Raw genomic sequence first — 23,412 nt, forward strand, 5'->3', positions numbered from 1 at the left:
GAAAGCGAAGGATCAAAGGGCTCTAATGAAAACTGATTACAATAAAAGGCCTCGTTTCAACTCCAGGAATTCCATGGCTCTGCCTAGGACATCATTAGACAAGACAGAACACGATGGACCCTCCTCTCATGGAGGAGATTTAAAACATAATGCATGTGTATATATATATGTGTGTCTAACTACAATGTGTATGTTTGGAATTCACAGCAGGTTCACGAAACCTAAAGAGTAGTACTGGAGTTTGAATAGGGGAATAAGGTATCCTTATTCTACACTACACTATGACCCTACACTAAAAATACAATGATGTATAAGTGCCTATAGCAACAACGATGCTGAAATGTTACTAAATTATGGCATTCATTGAACATACATCATGTATGGTAATGCAGTTGTTCCTTATATTTTTCAAACTTTAGTCAACTTTTTTTTTAGTTTACTTTTATTCCTAATCCCACATTGCATGGAGTCCTGCAATTGCTCTGTGTAACAACAGGATGGGTATTGCTCAAGACATTAAAATAGGTTTAATCAGCTTTCTTTATTTACATATGTAGAAAAGGGGCCATATGGAAGTATTTTGTGCAGTTCTTACAGTAACCTCTTATTTCTCCAATGTCATTGGTATAGTGGGGGCTTTTTGGGAGGCCAGGAGACAGTTCATTAAAACAGGCACGGATGACTTACTTATGTCTAAACCATTCTGGCTGTGGGTTTGAGGGGGGTCTCTACCGACTGTGTGCCATTTCCCTTCAAGTCCATCCCAGAGCTTCTGGTTGCTTTTCTCCATCATCAGCATGGCCAAGCTCTTTAAATGCAATGCAGTATCCTTTCCAAATGCAGTAAGTGAGGACTTGGAGGGAGAAACCAGTGCCATACATCTGTGAGAAAAACAGAAAAATCCTGGTGTGACCAATCAAAACAGTTATTAGAACACCAGTTCAGTATTGGATAATAGTGAAATCAGGGTCGTTTGTAGTTAGCTGTGAAAGGTGCAGGTTTTCTGGAATGTGTAGTACTGGGTGCCTGTTAAAACTAGTCTGCTTCAGTTTCACATGGCGTGCCAAGTAACCAGGAATAGATAAATTACTGTAAGTGTCTGGAAAGCTGCTCTAATCGTCCTGTATCTTAGAAAATAAGCCTTGAAGAATGACATATAAGACAAGCGATCTAAGTATTCAGGATCGTTTTTTTTATTGCGCATTAGATTTTAAAATATATCCTTCATGCAGGATGAATGAACCATCATTGCATGTTACATGCATCTTGCCAACAGCTTGTATAAAAATTGGTCAATCAGTCAACATGAGGATTTTATGCCTCTGTCAATAATTTAACCAGATATAAAGAAGGCCAGGCTTGGCTCTAAAGAAACAAATCTTTCAGCCAATTGAGTCCTTATTTATATTACAAATGGCAGCCTCTGGAACATGAGGGCCCTTTTCAGTAAAATAAGCAAACATTGAAGGGTTTCTTTAAGTATAGCTTTACTCTGATGACAACGCAGTGCCATCTAACACACCAGTGTGGAATTCACAGGCAACTGCTCCTCAAAACCTACCAGAGCTTCTTGAGTGCCTTTCTCAGCTTCGAAACCCTTGATTACTCCTCGGATCTGACTCAAAGGTGGTATGGTTTCAGGCAACGAATGACTGATTTTCTCTTTGTCCTGCATCTAATTTGGATGCCAAAAATGTTTCGCTTGGCTAAACTCTATAATGGAGCATATGCTGGGACTGGTGCTGTTTCTGTATAAAACGCGTTTCCAAGACATTTTTAACACTGCCAACACAGCTTTTGTGTATGTTTTGCTTGAGGTACTGTTGCCTCTAGCATCTATTCATATTTCTGTGAATTATGTAATGCCAAATAACATGTTTAATGCCTTATAAATGCAGCGGAAAATGTAATATGAAACCTAAAAAAAGTACTTTGCCACTTTAGTGTAAATAGTTGTCAAAAGGAAAGCACAGGCCTAGTAAAAAAAGCAGTAAAGTCTGTGACAAAAGAAGTAATGTTTTTACTGCTGAACTACGGGTTATATATCTTGCAGAGAAATTAGAGATCCAAGAATATAATCATAAAGATAGAAAGATCTTAAAATGCATAGTAACATCTAAATATTTTGTTTTCTAATTCAGCTGTTAAGAAATGATTTATGCAGTTTATGTAATTGTAACCGCAAGATGACAGCTTGTGTGGACCTAGTGCAGAAGAACTGTGCCTTATAATAAGGTTTATGTGTGGTGGACTTGAAAGTCTGGGAAAGAGAATCTACTAAAAACAAGCCGTTGTAAATATTGCTTTCTCTGCCCTGTTTTTTATTTTTATAAACAAAGTATCAGAGTTTGTTATAAGTGCTGCACTGTTTATACTTTGTTTTCCTTTAAATTACAAGTAAAAAGCAGTCCCCACTTGATTGGCAGATGTGTTGAAAAGAGCACTCTGGAACCATTGACATTCAGAAAAAAAAATAATTTGCTGCTTGTGATACAAAAGTGCACTGAATTGTACAAAATAACCTCCTTGTCAAGCTTTCTGTGGAAAAAGAGGGTATTTTGTGCCATAACAACAAGTAACCCCCCCCCCCCACACACCAATTCAGAATTGTCAACAAACATTAGCAGGCCTTTTAGGAAATGTGAGCCTTAATATAAGAGCTTGGGCGCTTTAAGAGAGGCTTGAGTGTTCAAGGGGATTGGACCTGCTATTACAGGATGTCAGAAAATGTGGTTAATTGGTAATGATTAGGGCCCTCTAAAAGCCGATTCCACAAGGTTTTTAGAAACTGTAATTGTTCTGCATAATCCAGACCGGGACTGCTCTTTCATCCTTATGAAGAGATCAAAAAAAAGGAGATTTGCCGTTCAGGCTGCCTCAAGCCACACGTAGCCAGCTCAGTTTTCCTTTTCAAAAGAATTTAGAGATTGTTGTTGTGACTAGTTCTTGGTGGATTATGAGTTATTCTCAGGTCACCTACCAGGTTTATTTTTTAAAGAGTGTGATTGACTGCAATTAATTGTTCTGTCACAGGTGTAACGTATGCCAGATTGATGACTAATAAGTGGAATATTTGTTGTATTTTCTTTTCCAGCTTTTGTCCTTTGTTTGTGCTGAACCACAGTGCTTGTGACTGTCACGCAGGAAAGCATACATCTCATACTTTTCAAAACAAAGTGGAAAGTTTAATTTTGCACAATGAAAATATAATGTCTTTTATGTTCCGTATTTTGATGGTTCTCATGTCTCAGAAATTCCTGTAGGACAATAAACAAACCTTGGGCTTGTAAAAAAGGATGTGTACTCACAATCGGATTGATATGCACTGTGATTTATGGTGAATGGACCTCGCTTTATTGCAAAGGCTCCTGGAATAAAGAGACTCAGGAGACGTTTGCAGAGTTTGAGAGTGCGTGATAGGAAATGGTAGACAACAGGGAAGCATTTACAAGAATCTGTATTTGCATCACATTTGCAGTGATTTTTATATAAACAGATAAAGAAGTACCTACAGCATATGGATTTCAATTAAAATTACGATGACAGCGCAAAGGTCTCTAAATAAGGGCAAAATCTACTGAAGGTGTATATTAGTAGCAGACAATGATGTATAACTAAAGAAAAAGGTTTGTTTTAAAAAGCAGTGCTAAGAATGCAATGGATGATTCATCATGCCTGATAGGACAGTATACAGTAGCTGGAGATTGCCCAGATTGAGGTGTTGTTAGGAGAACGTTATACCATAGTTCTCAAGCCTGCTCAAGCCTGAGCAAGACTCTGAAGAACCCAGAGTCAGCCTGTCCGTCACCTGCACCTTGACGAGAACAGAGGTGATCTTCACTTGCCCCCCTGTTCCCAACTCCATTTCCTCAGGGCTCTTGTGTCTGGGTCATAATTAGCCTCTCTGCGTGCCACCTTCCATGGTGATACTGTTTTCACTTTTAGTACAAACAAAGGAACAAAGAATCAGCTGTGAACCCAGCAAGTCTCTGTTCAGGGGGAGTTTCCTGGCACTCTTTTTTTCCTTTGAAGTGAAGCAGAGAACTCATGTGCAAATCCCTGCCAGAAACATGTGAAAAACCCATTTTCCCATTTTTGTGGCCCTTATTGAAGATTGTAAAGGAACAGAAATTGTTTCTCGAATGCTCGGCCCTTATCTTCTATTCCCCGCGTTGTTTCGAGAATAGTTGAGAGATCCCACTGGAGAAAAGCTCAACTGCTGGGTGTGATTTTGATTTTTTCTAATGTCAGAATTCACAGTCAATAAACTCTATTTAAAATCAATACAAATGAATACATAACACATAGAGGTTACAGTTTTTAAGGGAGGAGAGTAAATTATTTGTGCCCTTGTAGTTTTGATACACTGCATCTTTCAGTCCCAGGTGTTTTAAACACATTTTCTGATCTCATGATCTGCATTTCAGATTCAGGGCTTCAAAAAATTTGGTTGTTTGATTTTTTTCATCCTCTTTCTTCATAATTTCAAGCTGGAAACCATGATCAGATACCCATGGGTGCTCTTTCACATGGTTGTCAAGACAGTGCTTCATTTGTTGCTAAGCTCATCCTTGGTTGTTATTAGGAGAGCTCTTCCCTTAGCAAAGAATGAAAACTTACAATTGGGAAGGACCAACTTTTAGAAACAGTGCTGTTAGGTTCCAAGAAAAAAATCAAACTGTGAATGGGCATTCCAATTTTCTATGACCAACTTATGTTTCGTAAGAGGTCGTGGAATAGTGTGAAGAAAATTCCCAGGAAGACTGAGGTTCCAAATACGCTTTGACTGTGTTTGACAGAAACATAGTACTGGGAAAGCCAGAGGCATGGTGCTCATGTTTAAGCTCATTTTCTCACTTGTCACTTGTTTTCATTTTCCGTGTAACCACAGGTAATTAATCCCTACGTACATCGCTTCAAAAACTTCTGAGCTTCGACATTATACTTCAGAAAATCATTCCTACATTAGAAGCAAAATTCAAAGCAGCAAAAAATATGTAAAATCTTTGGTTTAATCACCAAAATGAGATCATGAGTCTCACTTCAAATAGCTACACTTACACAAGCCAACATATGTTTTAGCCAGATGAAAGAAAAGGAAATATATTTTATATGTACGGAAGGTAAATTAATTTAGTATTTTAATTAATGCTATAACAAAATAATGAACAAATGACTTTTTATGACAGAGGAAGTTTTAATGTTAGATTATAACTTCTTTCGTGCCTTAGTGCAAAGATTTAGACTGCATGCTGGGACTTCAGTCCATTGGACTGAAAACACAACAACACAAACCTGGAGAATTTGTCGACAACTGTTAGCCTACCTAGCCGAGCCTGTCTTTTTGTCGTGGTGAGAGCATGCAAGCTCCACACAGGAGGAACACAGCACTGGAATAACTGCCATGCCTCTGTGCTACCCTAATTTGTATAAATATAGAAAAAAAGTACTCGATAAGGAAGGATTGATAACATTTACAGTTTTGCTTTTAATCAACGTTCAAAGGTAAACCTCAAATAGACATGAGTCTATTCAAGAATCCTAATATTTATTCTTGTGCTTTTCATTTTAAGATCATTGGTTTTCTTTTCAAAGCGTCTGTTTATTGTAAATGTTGTCTTTGCACTAAAGGATCACAACTTGTGACAAAGCTGACATTGTGCTCATCTGATAACCAGATGATCAGAGCTAAATTCTTAATGACAGCCTCTGACACTGCAACGTACAAAATAACCTGCAGTTTCTTAGAAACTCAAGAAGTGTTTCAACATGATATACTGTATGCTTTGCTGTTAGATGGCTAACATGTCTGACACTACACAGGACTTAAACGCAAAATGGCCACACAAACTGTCCTCATAAGATCTGATAAAAACTAAGTTGTTGTCGTATCCTATACTTTATCAGAAGTACAGATGTGTTACTGTTGTTGAAATTTTTTACAGTTTTAAAATGAAGCTAATCTGTCATAATTTAATTGACTTTTTGTGCTAAAGGTACTGGTGAGATTATCTGAGTTAATAAGTGGAAATTCTAATGAGCTGATCCAAAACGGTCTCTTACTAACCTTTGCTCAGAGTGGCAGTGGTTTATCTATTGAGAAGGAAAATTAAAGACAGATGTGTTTTTGTTACAAGTAAGATCATATTGTTATCCTGCGATGCCTGAAAGCAAATCAAAGGCTTTTCAAAAGTTTATTGTAAACACAGAGTTATTCCTTAACATTAATTGCAGTCATATTCTTGTTTCGTATAAAATGTTGTGTGGAATGCTAAGCGTCAATGTGAGGTCTGGATTGGGTAAATGTTTAGTTTGCGATAAGACTGTGTCTGATGAGAAGCTCCAGATGCTTTTATATTACAAACTGATTGGGAGGGATAAAGCTTTTGATGGCCAGTGTTTGGAGTAGCAGTGCAGATCCTTACCGCACATCAATCACATTTCAGATATAAAGTTTTATACCAAATGATTATTAATTTTTTTCAGCCGCGGCACCACCACCTTGAATTTCAAAGTAAATTTATTTTTTTGTAGTATTGCCATGCATTTTTTATATATAAAATATCTGAAAAATATATTTATGTTTTATTTGTATGTAACCCATTGCAATGACAGAGATTTATGTTTGTTCCAGCAACAATTTTAGAGAGCAGATGTGGGTGAATCACCTGTCTGCAGTGGGGGTGCATAGACTGTTATTACACGTTTAAAGGAATGATCCATGAAAGAGCTGTCATGTCTATAATGTCTCTCCAAGTTGCCCAATATGATTGTTAATAGGCCACAGACAGTGTAGGATAGTTTTGTAGTTTGGCTTGCTGGATAGGAATCCTCCTGTTTTGAACTTTGACTAATGCAATTCTAAACATAATTTGCTATTACACTCTGTTCAGGGTAGTAGTCAAGAAATGTTTGTAATTGACAAAATACCAGAAAAACAAATACTTGCCTTATTGTCACAGATGGCAAATTTACTTTGCAGGCAGGTACAGAAGATAACATAACATGTAATACATTTAACACAACATGAACCTATTAACAAATGAGAAACATACTGTACATGCATTAGATGAGAAAAAAAAACAAGGTAGCAGCTTTAAATAAACCTCACAATATAGAAAAATGAATTAAGAAATTGGATTATCAGTGTGTGAGATAGATACATTCATGATAAAAAAAAATAAACTATAACACTCAGTTGGCCAAAATGGTCCAGTTGTAAATAAGGTTCAGTGGTTAAAAATATTAGTTTAAGATCAACTGATTTAGAGTAAGCAAGGGGCTGTTCAAATTCTTAATAAGACCCAGTATGTATGAGCAACTCTAATCTGCTGCTTGAGCTGTTAATGCCACAGCAGCTAGCTATTTGGTTTGATAAAATCTGACACAATAAGGTACATCTTTAAATATAGATTGTCTTGATTTTCTCTGTTGTATAGGCTTTGTGCTGTTCCAAAGAGTGGCAATTCAAAGAAAATCTGCAACTCCTGTAGCAAAACAGCATCTCTTATACAGTATATTAAAAACATGTGGTTGAAGTATCTGTTTTATCTTGCCATAAGCGTCACACCCCATAACTGTCACAGTATGGTTAGAAAAGTCTTGCACTGTTTATCATTCAGCACTACTATTAAAAGACATGCATGTGATATCAATTTAGCTTTTCGCCAGGGCTGTAAGACCAGTTTAGAAGATGATTTTATAAGGTCTAAAACCATATAGTCGTGATGACAATTCCAAAATGAAAAATACAAAATGCTGGCAATTGACACACATTTCCATTCTGCGATTTTGTGTTACATTGTAACGGTGCTGTACAAAACATAATTTCTGAAACCTTTTATATCTAAAATCTAACAAAAGTATATCTGTATTCCTGCACAGTACTGTATGCACCAATGCACAGCAAAAGGGCAACACTAAGGTCTCATGGATTTAATTAAAATATTTTAGACACAGATATCAAATTTCAGATCAATTCAGATCAAAGAATAACTGATAAGTTTTTAGTATGAAATGTGACACACTGTCAAAATAAAAACTTCTAACAACAGCAAAAGTACCAGCAACATTACACACACAGAGCTGATCAGTCTCTGGATAGACCTTGTCTCTGGATTGACTGTGCATCCCTGAGCAGTAAGGTCTATCTGCATCAAAGGTGTTCTTATGTTGTAAGAGATTCATTTAATTCAACTCTGTATTCTTATAGCTTGCTTGGAGTGCAAAAAGTGCAAAAACCTAATGTGTTTTAATATCCCAATAATTTGGGCTCATTATTCTGTGCTGGGGAATCATACTATAGCCCTCAAAAGTCTGTTTGCTCACTATTTAAAATGTATTTAACATTATGTATGTACCCAATGAGCTATTGATTTTTGTTATGTATCCGAATACATGCACATATTTACTCAACTTGCATTAATTTCTATACTACACAGGTATGTGTATAAAATGTATAAAAATGTGTTGGAATGTTTTGTATGCATTTATTTAATTGTATTCGCAGAACAGCTCTTGATGAGAACATTAATTCTGAACCTGTGTACATGTGGCTAAATGGGAAAAGGTTAATTGAACCAGCACAGAGATTATTTTTTTAAATCCCCAAAGTGACTAAATTTCCTTTCCCATTCTCTACACTTTCACTTTCTGTACCAAATATTTGCTTGTTCTTGAAATATTTTCATGTCCCAAAGAACATAGGTTTCTCTTCAATTTTCTATAACCATCAGTACTTTGACAGAGTTTGTATATGGAATTGTTTTAGTAGTCAGAAAAGAGATTTGCCAGCAGTCATATCACCTTGCAGCTCACAACTGGCAACCCACTGAAGCTCAGCAGGTGTGAGCCTGGTTAGTACCTGGATGGGAGACCCCTGGGAAAGCTAGGGTTGCTGCCGGAAGAGGTGTTAGTGAGGCCAGCAGGGGGCGCTCACCCTGCAGGCTGTGTGGGTCCTAATGCCCCAGTATAGTGGCGGGGACACTATACTGTAAAAAGGTGCCATCCTTCAGATGAGATGTAAAACTGAGGTCCTGACTCTCTGTGGTCATTACAAATCCCAGGGCGTTTCTCTGAAAGAGTAGGGCTGTTACCCCAAACTTACCAATCATGGCCTACTAATAAACCTTATTTTATGAATGGGCTACATCACTCTGTCTCCTCCCCACAGATGATGTGTGGTGAGCGTTCTGGTGCACTATGGCTGCCGTAGCATCATCCAGGTGGGGCTGCATATAAATGGTGGTGTAAAGAGCTTTAAGTGGAGTGTCCAGAAAAGTGTAAGGAGTTATTATTAGGAAATGGATATAATGTAATACCCGACAGCAAACTGTGATTGTTTTAAAACCTATTTTGAAATTTTGGTAAGAACTGTAGTGATTTTTTTCCTAGTAATGCAACAAACATTCCTTAAAATTAGAAAAAAAATACAGATAGGAAAATATGATATGATGTTCCTTAACAGAGATGAAAAGAATTTCATAAATATATCTGTGCTGGTTTGACAAAGCTTGAATTTTAAAGTATAGAATCTGTTGATTTCCTCAGGAAAAAATGAATGATGAAAGCAGTTTTTTATCAAGTTCCAAATGATTTAAATTTGTAATGTAATGCTAGTGTAAAGACTTACAAAATATGGGCATATATATTGTTAGTTACTATACAGTATATTCTATTTTATTATTTAGCCCATATTGAAAACAAAATGCTTTTACTGTTGGTTACTTTTATTTATCCTTATCCTGCAGTAACACAGCGTGAAGCATGGCAGCAAGTGATGTTATATTTTTTATTTGTGTTTTTTTCGTTTTCTAAAAATGTCTGAAATGTGCATGTGCAGTACTTTGGGTAAAAGCTGATGCCTGTGGTATGTGGATTGTGCCGGCAAAACTTTCATTTGTCAGTAAGGGTTCTGGTGATGCTCTGATATGGAGCTCATCTCGGGCCTGTTTTAGAGATGTAAAGAGCAGAAGAAGTGAGTTCACATTTCCATAGATTAAGTGGGGACCTGCTAGCTGGGAAAACCATGAAAATGGCCATCCAGCCTTCCTGTTTCACCAGTGTAAGTGGCAGGGCACCTACTGCAAGACATGCAATAAGTGAGATTGCTGGACAAACGGATGCCCTCCGGTCGATCATGAAATGACCGGAGGGGCTGTGTACAGTATATGCTCTTGCTGGTTATGTATTTGTAGATCATATCGCTGCTACTGTTGAAACAGAAATTTTCCCATTGAGGATGGAGGCGGTGGACAGCTAAGGGGACTGTGGACTTCCAATAATTGGTAAGGCAGTGGCTGAGATGTAATGTCCTGACTCTCTTTAGTGTGAGGTGTGATTCAGGACAAAGAATGGAGACATCCTGCGTATGAAGGAAGTTTAACTTCCATCTGACATTTCAAAGATTTTCTGCAACTTCTGTCTGTTATGGCAACTGTCAGCTAGAGTCAGAAAGCAGTATTTATAGCAGGAGATGATACCCCTGGTCTCAATATATAGAGATCAACAGTATTTCAGTATTTTTAAATATTTAATATAATGTGCTCCATGAGTAATACTCAATTAAATCAACTCATATAGTAAAGCTGTTTTGGAGTTTTCTTTTATTTTTTTTACTTTACTTTACAGATTATGTACCGTCTTAAATCTACGGAAAGGATCATAGTTCAGTAAGTGTGTTCTGATGCATTTATCATGCAAATCGGACGGTAGTGTAGCCTTACTGTCATTAGGGTAACATCATTATGCGCTTTGGCTGAGGCTGTCTCGCTATGAGAAGAACAGAATAACTCTTCTAAATTTGAAGCAAATTGTTTTGGAACATTTTGCAGCAGACCAATCATTTTGCTGCACTCCAGGTATGCCAGACAGATGAATAGCCTTTTGAGCACTTTTTGCACAGGGCCTTTGAATAATTCATAAGAATTTTTAATTTGAATTTGTTTGGCAATAGAATCTGCCGCTTTGGCCACAACTGCTGTTTTATGGGGAAGGTCAATCTGGGAATCGAGTGCTGCCATTCAATTTGTCCCAAAGTAAGTCTTGTATTGATTAAAGGAATGATAGTTTCAGGAGTATTATTATTATTTTTTTAATTATGATTATTATTTAAATGTCTTATGCTTACTGGAAAAAAATTGAAACGGCCTTGACAAGAAAAGTCCCTCATGCATTTAATATACCAATTAAGGCCTGTTACACAGGTATGAAAGAGAAAAACTATATAGAAACCAATGAGTAATACAATTTATTAAAACAATTTATTCAGTCTTTTAGTTGTTTTTGAATCTGTGGTTTGTTTTATGCAGCTTACTTGACCACATGGTGTTTTAAGAGAAATCTTTAGTTGTGTTCAGCAGTGCTGGCAGTGAACATGTCCGCACAGCGTGTACTTTCAGGCTCATGCTGTAATTTGAGTTACAGTAGAAGACGTGTCAGGGTGAGCAACATGTTATCCTATAAGGTAATTCGAGGAGCTTCTCAGTTCTGCTGGAGTGCTTTAGAGTCGTTCAGTTCGTATTTAGTGCAGTGCCATGGTGCCATGATGTCTCTAAACAGAATAATTAGTCTAAAAAGTATACGAGGAGCCCTTGAGACTGGTAGGTAGCTTTTACTAAAGCTCTACCCGCTTAAAATATTCCTGGGCTGCCTCTGCAAATGATTACACACTACAGTTCAGAAGCTCCTATAAGCACTGCGTGTCTGTCTTTCATTGAACGCTTTTCTTTATGTGATCTGAATGTGCATTTATCACCTTTCAGATCCTTACAAAAGCATCAAAGCCTCGATGGATTCTCTTCAAATGGTGATTTTTTTTGCATTTTCTTGACCTCCTGTGCCCTGAATACCTATCAGCCGAGCTGTCAGAAATTATAAATTTGTTCTGACATCGGAGCGCCTTGTTCTTTCGCATTTTGCAATGATGAAGCTTTCAAGTCTCACAAATGTTTTGAAAAGATATTTTGTGCACTCACCTGAATGCATGTCTTAAAGGACATCTCTCAATCTAACGGGCCTATAGGTGCATTGTACTTCTGATATTAAAAGGCGATTTGCACCTTAAAAGGAGTGTGGTCTTAAATCTTGACTTAAGCAGGTTCAAATCTAGGTTAACCCCCTTGTTGCAACCTATCATTGACTCTGGCAGCAGGGATAAAGCAGGGCTGTCAGTGCTCCACACCTCAGGGAACTCCATTCCCTAGGAAATCTTGTAGCACTTTATTATTTAAGGCTCCAAATCTATTGCCTGATCCTGCCTAAATCAAATGGGCAAGTATTTGCTACCTTTTCAAGTGCTTGCTTAAAGGGCAAATAGCTTCAGATGCACTTCTATTAGGTTTTATTCTTTCTTTTACCTTTTTTATGGTATTTAACTTCCTTTAGTGCTGTTCTTTTGTGCTGTGTTGGTTAATTGCAAGCTATGAATCAAACCAGATGGGGTAAAGATCTACTTGCAAAATGCCAATTGAAAAGCTCAATATCACTCCAGTCCTTTAACATTTTGCACACTTTTTCATTTGCATGCATACTGACAGAGACCTCATCTCCCTGCCTTTTCACCTTCCTATTTATAATGTGAACTGAATCACATTTTTTGCCATTAAAGAAACCTGTGTATGTATAGGTCGCCTGACGGCTCGCTGTCGTACATTCAGCACAAGTGTCTTACGCGACCATCCCCGAAGAGGAAATTGCAAACTGCACTGATTGCTTTTGGTGACAGGGCTGTGTCCAGCAAAGCTAGGAGATCTATCTCCACTACAATTTAATGAATAGGTTCATAAAAGAAAATAGTTTAATTACATTTTAGTTCGCGGATTGTTAATAGGCTAGAGTAGCTCAGTTGAATAATGTGATTTCTAGTATTAATTATGTGTAAATGAACTTGTTTAAATGATATTTTACAGCCCCTTGATAAAATTACAGCTAGAGGCAATGTAGTGATAGACAGACAAAGGCCATGCAAGAATTATCATAAACTATTAGCTTGTTTGCAAAGGGTTTTATGTTAATCTTTTAGTACTTAAGTACCCTGCAATTAACATATCAGGGGGAGCTGCCTTCCAGCAAAGGCATGCAAATTTAAGTGCCTTGTTAAAAAAAAAAGCCATTCACTTGAAAACCAAACAAGGGGTGGCATAGCCTTAAAAGGTACAGGAATTTTATGTGTGAGATCAAGGTGGATAGCATAAGATGATTACGTTATCTCTCTTGGGCCATGACATATGTTTTTCTTACACTCAGAAAAAAAAAATCACAATGGATGCCATTTTGTATTTTGTTAAACCAAGAGGCTGTTTATTGGGAGAGCCTGAATAGGTCTTATCACAGACAGCATCTGATGGAACTTGTTTAAATATCAGACTTGTAGCTTGATATGTGAATGTGGAGTGTTGGACAGGTTACAGGGCTTGCATTTCCTTTATATTAAAGACAAGGATGTCTACTGTGCGAACACAAATGGGCTCTTAGTAAAACGTCTCTCATCTCTATTAGGTGAAGCTAAGAAAGAGAAGTCTGAACTTAAAAGAGCATACATTTTAGTGTGTTAATCTACAGGTGTTTCTGTTGTGTTACGTAAGCAATAATACTTGTTTCTGTTCTTTAAAAAAACGTTATATGAAAGTCTTACCTTAGTGTAAACAGCCTTTACGTAAAGAGATGAAAGATTAAAAAATCAGCAATGCATTTATTTTTATAAACATGCTGTTTACTGTAATACTGTAAATATATATTTTTTTGGAATGAGGTTTATAAATGTTTGGAGACCTATTTCATTTTGTCATGGAGGAAAACAAGAAGTAAAGAAAAATGAATAGGAAAGCCTGTTGTCTTTGGAGGAGGCTTTCGTGTTTGCTGCGGTGTGTGCTCGTTAGTATACAGCCAGGGATGTTCTCTGGAATACAGGAAGGTGTTCTGTGGGACCCAGCCTGCTAGAATGTTTTGTATCTTGCACATAGCTCAGCAGCTACAGGGTAGACAGGTTTCTTTATCTTGGCTCAGGTTTTTTTTTGGTATTTGCCATTTTTGTTCTCTGGCACCATCTGTTTGAAGCGTCCTCTCGAGCTGTAAACTCCCCCCTCAAAAGACGAGCAGCGTCTTTGTGTTTCCATTCTCATTCTGGCCGGGGCCTGTTCCTGCATATCTCTGTTCCATGGCTTAGCCCCCTCCACTGCTGTTCGTCCCTTTATTGATCCCCATCGCAGTTTAATAATCCCTGAAGAAAAAGCATAGAAATTAAATGAAGTATGAAGTATGAAGAATGAAGAATGAAGCGTCAGACGTCTTAACCTTAATTTCGGTCCAAATAATTTCACTCCTACCAGCTTGTCTTTCTCCTCTGAAATTTCCCAAAAGTAGCTTAGATACACCTACTCTGATCGACGTCTGATGGAAACGGACTAGTGCCTGGCCTTGGGCCTGAGATACCAAGTCAATCCTTATGGATCTCTTCGTCTAAAAAACTGGGCTCCGAGCCTGCAGTGGGTAAAGTGGGTCAATTTGCCTTAGCTACTGTATACCCTTCCTCCTACCTTGTCCTAGTATTTGAAATGTGTGCTGGTTGATATGCCTAATGCGAGTTTAATATTTGTGGTCCGAATAAGAAAGCAGCACATTTTTGAGTGTGACGTTCTTAGTGTGAAAAGTGGGGAGCTCCATGGAAACGGGGCCTGACTGGACTTAAAGTTTGACGAACACTTTGCCTTCAGACTGAATTCCTGCATGTCAGTTCCCATAACTTACAGCACAAGATTACAAAGCTACTGATATAATAAATTATGTTGATGGACAGAATTATACCCAGAGCTTCCTGCCCTCCCCGATGACGCACACCCGCTCAGAGCTCCTCGACAGATCGTGTGATTTAGCACCAGGCCAGGAGGCCGGGGAGTGGGGGTGGGAGGGAGAGAAAACATTTGCGAGGAGGCTGGAGCTGATACTGGCCCTCGGCCTAGTTTATAAAACCAGTCTTAATTCACCACCAATGTGTCACCATTAAAAGGGAAAAAAGGATCACAGATAATAAATAGTCTCTAATTTATTAGCTAACAACAAAGTGTTTCGACCCAGTTGAGATCTGATTGTTTGACATAATATTGTCAAGGAAAAAGCTAACTTGACCAAAGATGTATTTTACACATTGGAACAGATGCATCAGATCCTGGCTTGTCACGGACACAGCTAAACAAAAAGCCAAAGAGAGGAGAGAACTGGCAAGCTTCACACTAATCTATCTCCTGAAGAGGCAGACTCAAGAACAAGCAAAGTAAAACAAAGTTCTTCGGGCTTAATCAGGAGACAGACTGAAAGTATTACAAATAATATATCTTGTTTGGCTATTGAGAAAACTCTTTATGTCAGAAGAAAATCTATTCATTTAAGCTGAACTTGCAGTGTTTACATGTCATACAGTATAGTGTCTGCATTTATGCAGGAATGAATGGTCAAGTAAATGAGTGTGCCTTTTCTGCACTACAGTGCTTTGGATTTAAGAAATATGGTGTTTATTTCTTACTTGAGGCCAAACTTAAATAAGCACTCAGAATCCCTACAGCTAATATTATGCACTCCAGTCCCTTGTGTAACAATATATACAGCACCTCAAGCAGGAGCTAGTTTTTAGGTAAGCACGTTAGACTAAACCTGAACTTAAGGCTGCAGTGCCCCATGATTGTGTGCATAGACTGAGTATGTAAATTTAAGACATAGTTAATTAAGAATCTGTTGTGCATTAATTACCTCGTCTCTTCTGTGTCCTGTATTATAGAGAGTTGAGGCTAATCTTTGCATTCAAAGCTATTGTAAAGCTTTTCACTGTCTGAGATTTTTCTGATCCTCATATTTGTCTATGCATGAAGTTAAATCTTTAATAGAACCTCTATAAAATGTTGAATAACAATTGTGCAATTACATGCTTATTACACAAATACATCCATACATTGGCTGTTAATGCATGCTTTCCCATAATCATTTCCAATAATAACATCTCACAGCTTCTGGATACATTGTTTCATGTATATTTGGAATATTTAATGTTGTCATTTGTTTATGCAACAATTTCTGCTTCACAGCCACTTTCTGTGCTTTTTTGTCAATTCTGCACTGTTTGGTTTTGGTAGTTGGGATTTTTAGATGCATTTCTAGCAGCAAAAAAGCAAAATCTTTAACAGTTATGCAAAGCTTTATAAGGATAGAAATGAAAAGGTCTTCACAGCACTCCCTCCTTTTAAAAGGATCACAAATGGTTTCATTCAGTATGATGAAACAGCCATTCACATTTCATCAAAGTCATTTCGGAACCCAAATGTTGTTTTTTTTTCACATTAAGGTGTAATTTTCTGATATTTTTGTTTAAAGAAAGTTTTGTTCACAGACAATAAATAAGTGTGGTCAAGTGCTGTAGGTTAACGACAGGGAGTCATAAAGTCCATGTTCATAGTCCCTTCTCATCCAGCCTACTGTGAGGCCTGAGGCAAAGTACATTGCCTTCTGCACCTCTGCACAGCAGCTGTAAAACGACTTCCATGCAGGGATCTTTGGTAAACCTTGAACAAATAAAATAAATGAAAAACTAGCAACACATAAAAAAGGTTTTATAATAACCACATGGGATCCCTGTCAGCCTACTTATTCAAACCCAAATTCTTCCATTAAACAAGCTGTTGAAATCCAGTATGTTGGTAGTGAAACTATACATTTTCTTATAAATAATTTAAGTGTTTTGGGTTTTGTGCAAAACAAAAAAAAATCTCTCCAGCTCAGCCTTCATAAATGTTAATAAGTATGCACAAACCCAATATAAATATTGTTAATATTTAAGATGGAAATAAAAAAGCTATTTAGCACCTTGAGTGATTACTGGTTAAAGTTAACATTTTATTACACTGAACAGACTTTTAATTAGCTGGGAGTAATGATCTTGCATGATGATTAACGGCTGCCTGAATTGTGGTTCTGCTCCTGTTTGTGAAAAAAACATTTGTTTCAAGAACACACCAATAACTAATGCTGCTGCTGATCAGATTTCACATTTAAACAACACAAAAGTCTCTGGTATTCCATGCCATTCATTTTAAACAAGAAGTGTTTTCTTTTGCAGTGAAGAAAGTGAAAATAAGCAAAGATACTCTGGCTGAATACCCTCATGTCATTAGTTCACTGCAGGGTCACAGCTGGGTTCTTCTAGGCATCATTAGATAACCTGATTTATCTTAAAACAGATGATAACACATATAAATCTTTCCGATCATCCTTGTCAAGGGATTTTGACAGGTGATTAATGACCTGTGCTAACTAGAAGCCATTTACAGACATTTCAATTAGTGTTTCAGAGAGCTCCTTCAAAAACTCCACTGTTTAACTAAAAGTGCAGAAGAGTCCTTTTCTATTGTGATACTGGTGTAAAAGGTGCATGTGTGCATCTCGGTGCACGTTAATAAAGTTTATTTCTACCCCAGCTGTCAACTGTTGCCTTTTCACATAAATACATGTTGTGTAAATCTGTCAGCAGCTGGTCTGCAGTCAGGCTCCTGTGTAGATATTGGCCTGTCTAGGAGTTTATGACAAAGTTAAAAATTATTCATTAAACTGACCTGCGGTATATTCACTAACTGGAAAATTGCCTCACAGTTCTATTTGGTTTGTAGATGTGATCACGAGTAAATTTTTAACTTAATTAATTGGCCGTTTCTGTTGACAAGAAATTTATGTGGTAATAATTTGCTCGAAATAGATGCCGACTGTAGGAAATGAGATATCCATCATAGCCTTGTGTTCCACCAGCTGCACCGCGGCTAATATGAAAGTATTTCAGCCTGCGACGACCCTGCTGTTTGTGCAGTCAGGATTATATATACCCACGATCCATTGCCTGCCTGAGAGGCGCTCATGGAGGTCTATGATAACAAAGACTTTGTGATTTATGGCTTGCTGTGAAAGCAGAGCTTGATGAGATTAAACAATTTCATAGCACAAGTGTTTCTCGGGACCTGATTTGTAGTTGCAAGCTGATAGTAAATCATGTTTATATATCTGAAAGCATGCTCAGCAAAGGAGTGCAATTACAGTTTAAGACAGCTACTTTTTATTTAATTTTTATCCTGGGTTTGTCTCTTTCATTCTCTGGCTGTCATCAGGCCACTCACCTTCATAAGTCCTTCTCTTTCAAGGAGGAGATGTAGCTGTGTCTTAAGAGCTTCTTGCCATCGTGTCTTACTGTCTCTCTTTCTAAAAAAACAACATATTGGAAAAAAAAAGTATTCCTGGACTCCATACTGCTTCCTTTTTTCATTTGATGCAGTTGAATTAAATGTTCGTAATTTGAGGGGCAGTCCCATTTTTACTAATTGGCGGCATGACATTAGAACTTTCTAGTTATTTTAGTGCTTCCTGTCTTTTTGCTTTTTAAGGAAAACTGCAGGTCTGGAGGTCAACAATAACAGACCCTTTTTTACTTTTTGATTTCTGCTGAACTGGACGTCAGTTTCACTTAATCAATGTGGCCAGATCATGAAACAACCACTGATGACTACTGGGGGTCTGGATGAAGCCAGGTTAATTAGTGATCTGGCCCAGTGGCTATAAGCATTTACTGGAGTAAGTGATTCCAAATTAGTGCAACACACAATCGTTCTAAGAAATGTGCAAGAAAACATTCACAATTTTAGAAATTCAGAAGCAGGCTTTGGGCATCAGCCCACTTATGATCTCAGTTTATAGCTGTATCATTAACGTGTCAGATTATGGGTACTGTAGCCCATGCTGGAGTAATTTTAAGTACAAATGTGTTAAAAATTTTAAAATCCTAAACAGACTCCCTATTGTATTACTGTACCAAGTGTTCAGATCAATTGATGGTCATATGAATATTCGAATTTTCTGTAATTATGAAAATGTGGTTAACAATTAACATTCACACCTGCCAAGTACAATATTTGCTGGAGGCACTTGGATTAACCATTCACCTGTCGCACGAGTCCTCTTTTGCATTTTTGGGTACTTTGAATAGTCTTAAGGTATTTGGAAAACTCCTGACAGAATCGCACACAAAACTTGCTTGAGGGCAATTGTTTTCATTCATTATTTACATTGAACACAAATCCACACTTTAAAATTAACATTGTGTTTTACTGCAGTATTTTAACACAATAAAATATCTTTTATAAATACGTATACCTAGAACTAAGGATGTGTTTTTTCTGCGGGTGTTTTCTGGGACCTATCTGAAGGACAATAAATATATCCATCCATTTCCTAACCTTTCTACCCAGTACAGGGTCACAGGGGAGCCAGAGCTCATTCAGCAGGCAGCAAGCGTAAGGCAGTAAACACCCTAGATCGGACACAGACTCGCACACATTCACACCAGGACCAGTTTTCCCAGGCGCCTACCAGCATGTCATGACTGTGGGCGAAAACCCCGGAGTACTCGGAGGAAACCAATGCAAACACGGGGTGGAACATACAAAATACGCTTAGATAGCACCCCAGGTCTAGAATTAAAACCAGGTGCCCAGCACTGCGAGGCAGCAACACTAACCAATGTACTCCACATTCATAATTGTAATATTGTGTTCTCCATCCTCCATCCAACAGCATCAGCTGTTACAGTTAGTTCAAAGTTATTGCTCTTGATAGTTAAATACTACATGGCTGCCTTTACCTAGGGGGATATGGAGTATGTGTTTAGTAATGAGAAACTAAATAAGATGGATGAATATATAAAGACTGGTCGCCAAATTAGACAACACATACAGTATAATTATTGTCACAGCCCAAAGCTACTGTTTCCATAAAGTTCATTGGGCATGCATTGGAACTAGTCGGGACAAGAACCCCTCCCTGAGGTACTGTAAGAGAAAGATATGTTTCCTGGCTCATGGGGTTTTACCAAGGTTACTTTTTTCTACAAATGGCAGTATGGCGTGCAGAGATGTCTTGGAGCAAGAATGACCTAATAAATTCTCAACTATTATTTAGGATAGTTTGATCGATTTCAAATTTGTACCACATTCCTCTTTAAGGAGGCACATTTTTCTCTTAAAATGGGGAGAATGGGGAGGTGCAGGCAGAGTACTCTGCTCTCGCCTACCTTCAAACCCCTCGTCTTTGAACACGAACAAGTATGACGGACCTGTACAGATTCAGCACAGGAGAGGAGAGGTGCATCCCTCACCAACAGCACTGCAAGCCTGCAGACACCCAGGAGGCCACAGGGGGCGCTGCAGCTGGTTGTTTAAACCCCACCCCACCCCCTGCGGTGCTCAGGGAGCTGTACTCGACTGCTTGGGGAATGTCAGTCATAATCAGCTGTGATCTGACCCGGGCTCAAAGCCTGGATCACAAAATCCGGTTAGGTGACTCGGGGGGCCCCTAAGGAGACACTTTCTATGGGTTCACACATGATCAGTACTGTCCGTATTTGCCAGTATGCAATCATGATATCACAGTGGCACCAGTACCTTGCATGAATTGGGGTCGCATGGATGCAGTAATGAAGTATGGGTCTGTTCATTGATAAGGGCATCCTAGAGTCATGGTAGAATCCTGGCTGGGTTCTTGTTCTTGTTGCTCTCCATAATCGTTTCTAAATATCACTTTGTTGGGTTTATAATCGAAAATTAGAAATAATCCTTGTTAGATTCAGAGGGTAATGCTTTGCTCATAATTGATTTAGTTTGGATTTAAGCTTTTCTGTCTCCTGTTCTCCTTATGTTCAATAAAACTTTAGAGAAAATTACCAAACTTAACTTTACAGAAGCCGGAAGCCAATTTGTAATACTACTACTACTATTACTAATAATAATAATGTATAAATTCAGATATGAATGCATTTACAAATTGATCAGAATTTAAGTATACAATGAATTTTAAGAGAAGTTGTTGTACTTTAAACTTTTGATGTATTGATGCAATTATCATTCTTCTGTGAGTGTATACAAAATAGGGTCACATGAATCATGGAGGGAAATAATATTTACTTACCCAGACCTAATACACTATTACTTTGTTCTGAGTTTGAATGACCAAAAGAAATAACCTATAAATAAACATCTTCTCTCCTGCTCAGGCCACTGACTATAATTCTTGTGTGATACAATATTTCTAAAACAGTCTGTCTTACAGTTTATGTTTAGCAGTGGTAGTTATAAAAAAATGATGTAGCCCAAGCTCTCAGCTAGCTTTGAAGGCCCAGGCTTGTAATCTGAAAAGTCAGAAGTGGCATCAAGCTGAAATGCTTTTATAGTTTTCCACATGTCTCAGGGTGCCGGGAAGAGGCAGTAGTATAAGGAAACACTGACAAGGCTCTCTCCTTGTGCTGTTCTTTAATGGCAAGTTGAAAACAATAGAAAGTGTTCCTGAGAAACTTCACTTTGTGGGGTTAACGACCAGGATTAGCACTCTCTGAAAAGCTGAAATCAGCATGCTTTATTTATTTACATGAGACCGCACTTACACCAGCATGTAGTCTTATTGAAATAATTTAACAATACATGTTATTTTGCAGTTTTTTAATTGAGGCAAATGGTGGATTTTTTCTTATTTTCTTTACAAATGGGAACATTTTGATATAATTTGCCAAAAGAGATGGTAATCTGATCCAAATCAAATTAATAAAACCATAAAATCTAAGAGTGCAGTACATTACCCTAATGATATACTGTATTAAACATTTAATAGATATTAAGATAATAAACTCTATAGTACATGTATACTGAAATATCATTTCTTCATTTAACTACATGAAGTTTAAAGTTCTAGATTTTGGCATCTGAGATATCTGCAGCAGCTGTCAAAAACAGAGTGAAAGTATTTGCCTTTATTATACACAACATCAAGCTTAGACATCTTTCATACACAGGCTCAGAATTGTGACATACAGTGAGGTCTTCTGAACCGATTAGGAGCTGTATCTAATGTCAGAAATGTTTTCATGTGTGTGGAATATTTAATAATTGAAGTTTTTGCTGAACAGGACTGTCACACCTGGTTGTCTGGAATGTTTTTCGCCCAATTAGATGCTTTAAGACATTTGAAGAGGGCCCGCAAAAAGATTTTGAAGTGACATGTGAACTCTTAAAGGAAATTAGTTCTTCACATCGCTGAAATATGATGGTTACTTAGCAATGCTTATCTCCCGATACAGTCTTCTGAAGTGTAAGTTTGACTCGGCCCTCCTATGAAGAGTACAGTTTTCTTTACTCTCAGCCTGCTTCAGTCAAGAAAGATCACAGGAAAGACTATAACTAATTGTGACTTGGAATCTGTGAAATGTCAAATGTGTCTAAATAATGAGATTTTTGAAAATAGCTGATTTATACAGAACAGGAATAGTTGATGCACCTATTTTTTCTTTACTACAGAAAGGAATTTTGGTTTCCCATATGCTTAAAATATTTTTTGATTGTACGGGTATGTTTAAACTAGAGAATATATGATGGGCAGATTGTCAGAATAATCTGTTTATTCAGATAATGACTTGCTTACGACTACAGCACATTAAAGAGCAAAATGGTCAGTGTTTGAGGGCAACATTAATAGCATTTCCTCTTCTACTGGTTTTGCTGTTTTTGCAGCTACTGTATTGATGATGATTATAAGATTATCACATAGACTTGAACCCTAAATCACTTCTAGGTCAAGAAGACCTTACAGAGATGGTCTGTAGTTGAATATTGGTAGTACCTTGCAGTTTATACAGTATATACTGTAATAATGTTGACACAGTAAAACCAGATAAAATTAGAAAAAGAGATAATAACAATCTACATTTTCAGAGTTTTACAAAAAACAGTGATGAGACTCTATATTTGAGTAAATTGTAACCATCAAAAATCATTACATTTCAGGGTCTAGTTCTTTCCTAATTGCCAGTGATTGGAGTAGAACCAAAAAAAGTTATCAGGGTAATTCATTTCATATGTTCCAGGATGGTAAATAACATATCTGTGTATACTGTAAATTGTTCCACTACTTTATTTAGTAGTTTATTTCATTTTAATCATAATGCACTGGTTGTATATAACAAACAATGCACAATTAACCTTTCTTGTTGTCATGTTGTTGCCGTTATTTTAATCTAGAATAATCTATTGGGGTCTTATGTTCAAATAACATTATCCTAATTGCGCACTAAGAGGCCAGGGTCATACTTGTAAGTACTTAAAAAAGGAGCAGCAAACTAATTCTACAAGATCAGCACCCTGAAAGATTTGTGAGACATGTTTTAATTTCTTTTTGCTGTTTTGGCAGGAGGTTATTAATATTAGCAGTAAAACGTTTATCGATATGGCCCTGTGTTTTGAAGAAAGGCACAAGAGTGCTGCTAATCGTGAATGCAATCTCAAGTGTATACAATGCAAATATGACAGGAAAAATAAAGCTTATTTTTTTAAATATCCTTAATTTATT

At 37.4% G+C, this 23,412-nt stretch overlaps 1 protein-coding gene and 1 long non-coding RNA gene across 4 annotated transcripts in view; one reads left to right on the forward strand and one right to left on the reverse strand.

Moving 5' to 3' along the window:
- Positions 1-23,412, forward strand: part of lrmda (leucine rich melanocyte differentiation associated) — a 335,929-nt gene that overhangs the window by 261,264 nt on the left and 51,253 nt on the right. The gene's annotated exons all lie outside the window — the stretch shown is intronic.
- LOC148661203 (uncharacterized) lies at positions 13,271-18,284 on the reverse strand. The gene is made up of 2 exons (XR_015939814.1): positions 18,147-18,284; positions 13,271-14,218 (listed from the first exon to the last, which is right to left on the reverse strand). It is a non-coding gene; the product is annotated as an uncharacterized LOC148661203 (long non-coding RNA).

Source organism: Lepisosteus platostomus, chromosome 6, assembly GCF_059453375.1.
Source record: "Lepisosteus platostomus isolate fLepPlt1 chromosome 6, fLepPlt1.hap1, whole genome shotgun sequence".
NCBI lineage: Eukaryota > Metazoa > Chordata > Actinopteri > Semionotiformes > Lepisosteidae > Lepisosteus > Lepisosteus platostomus.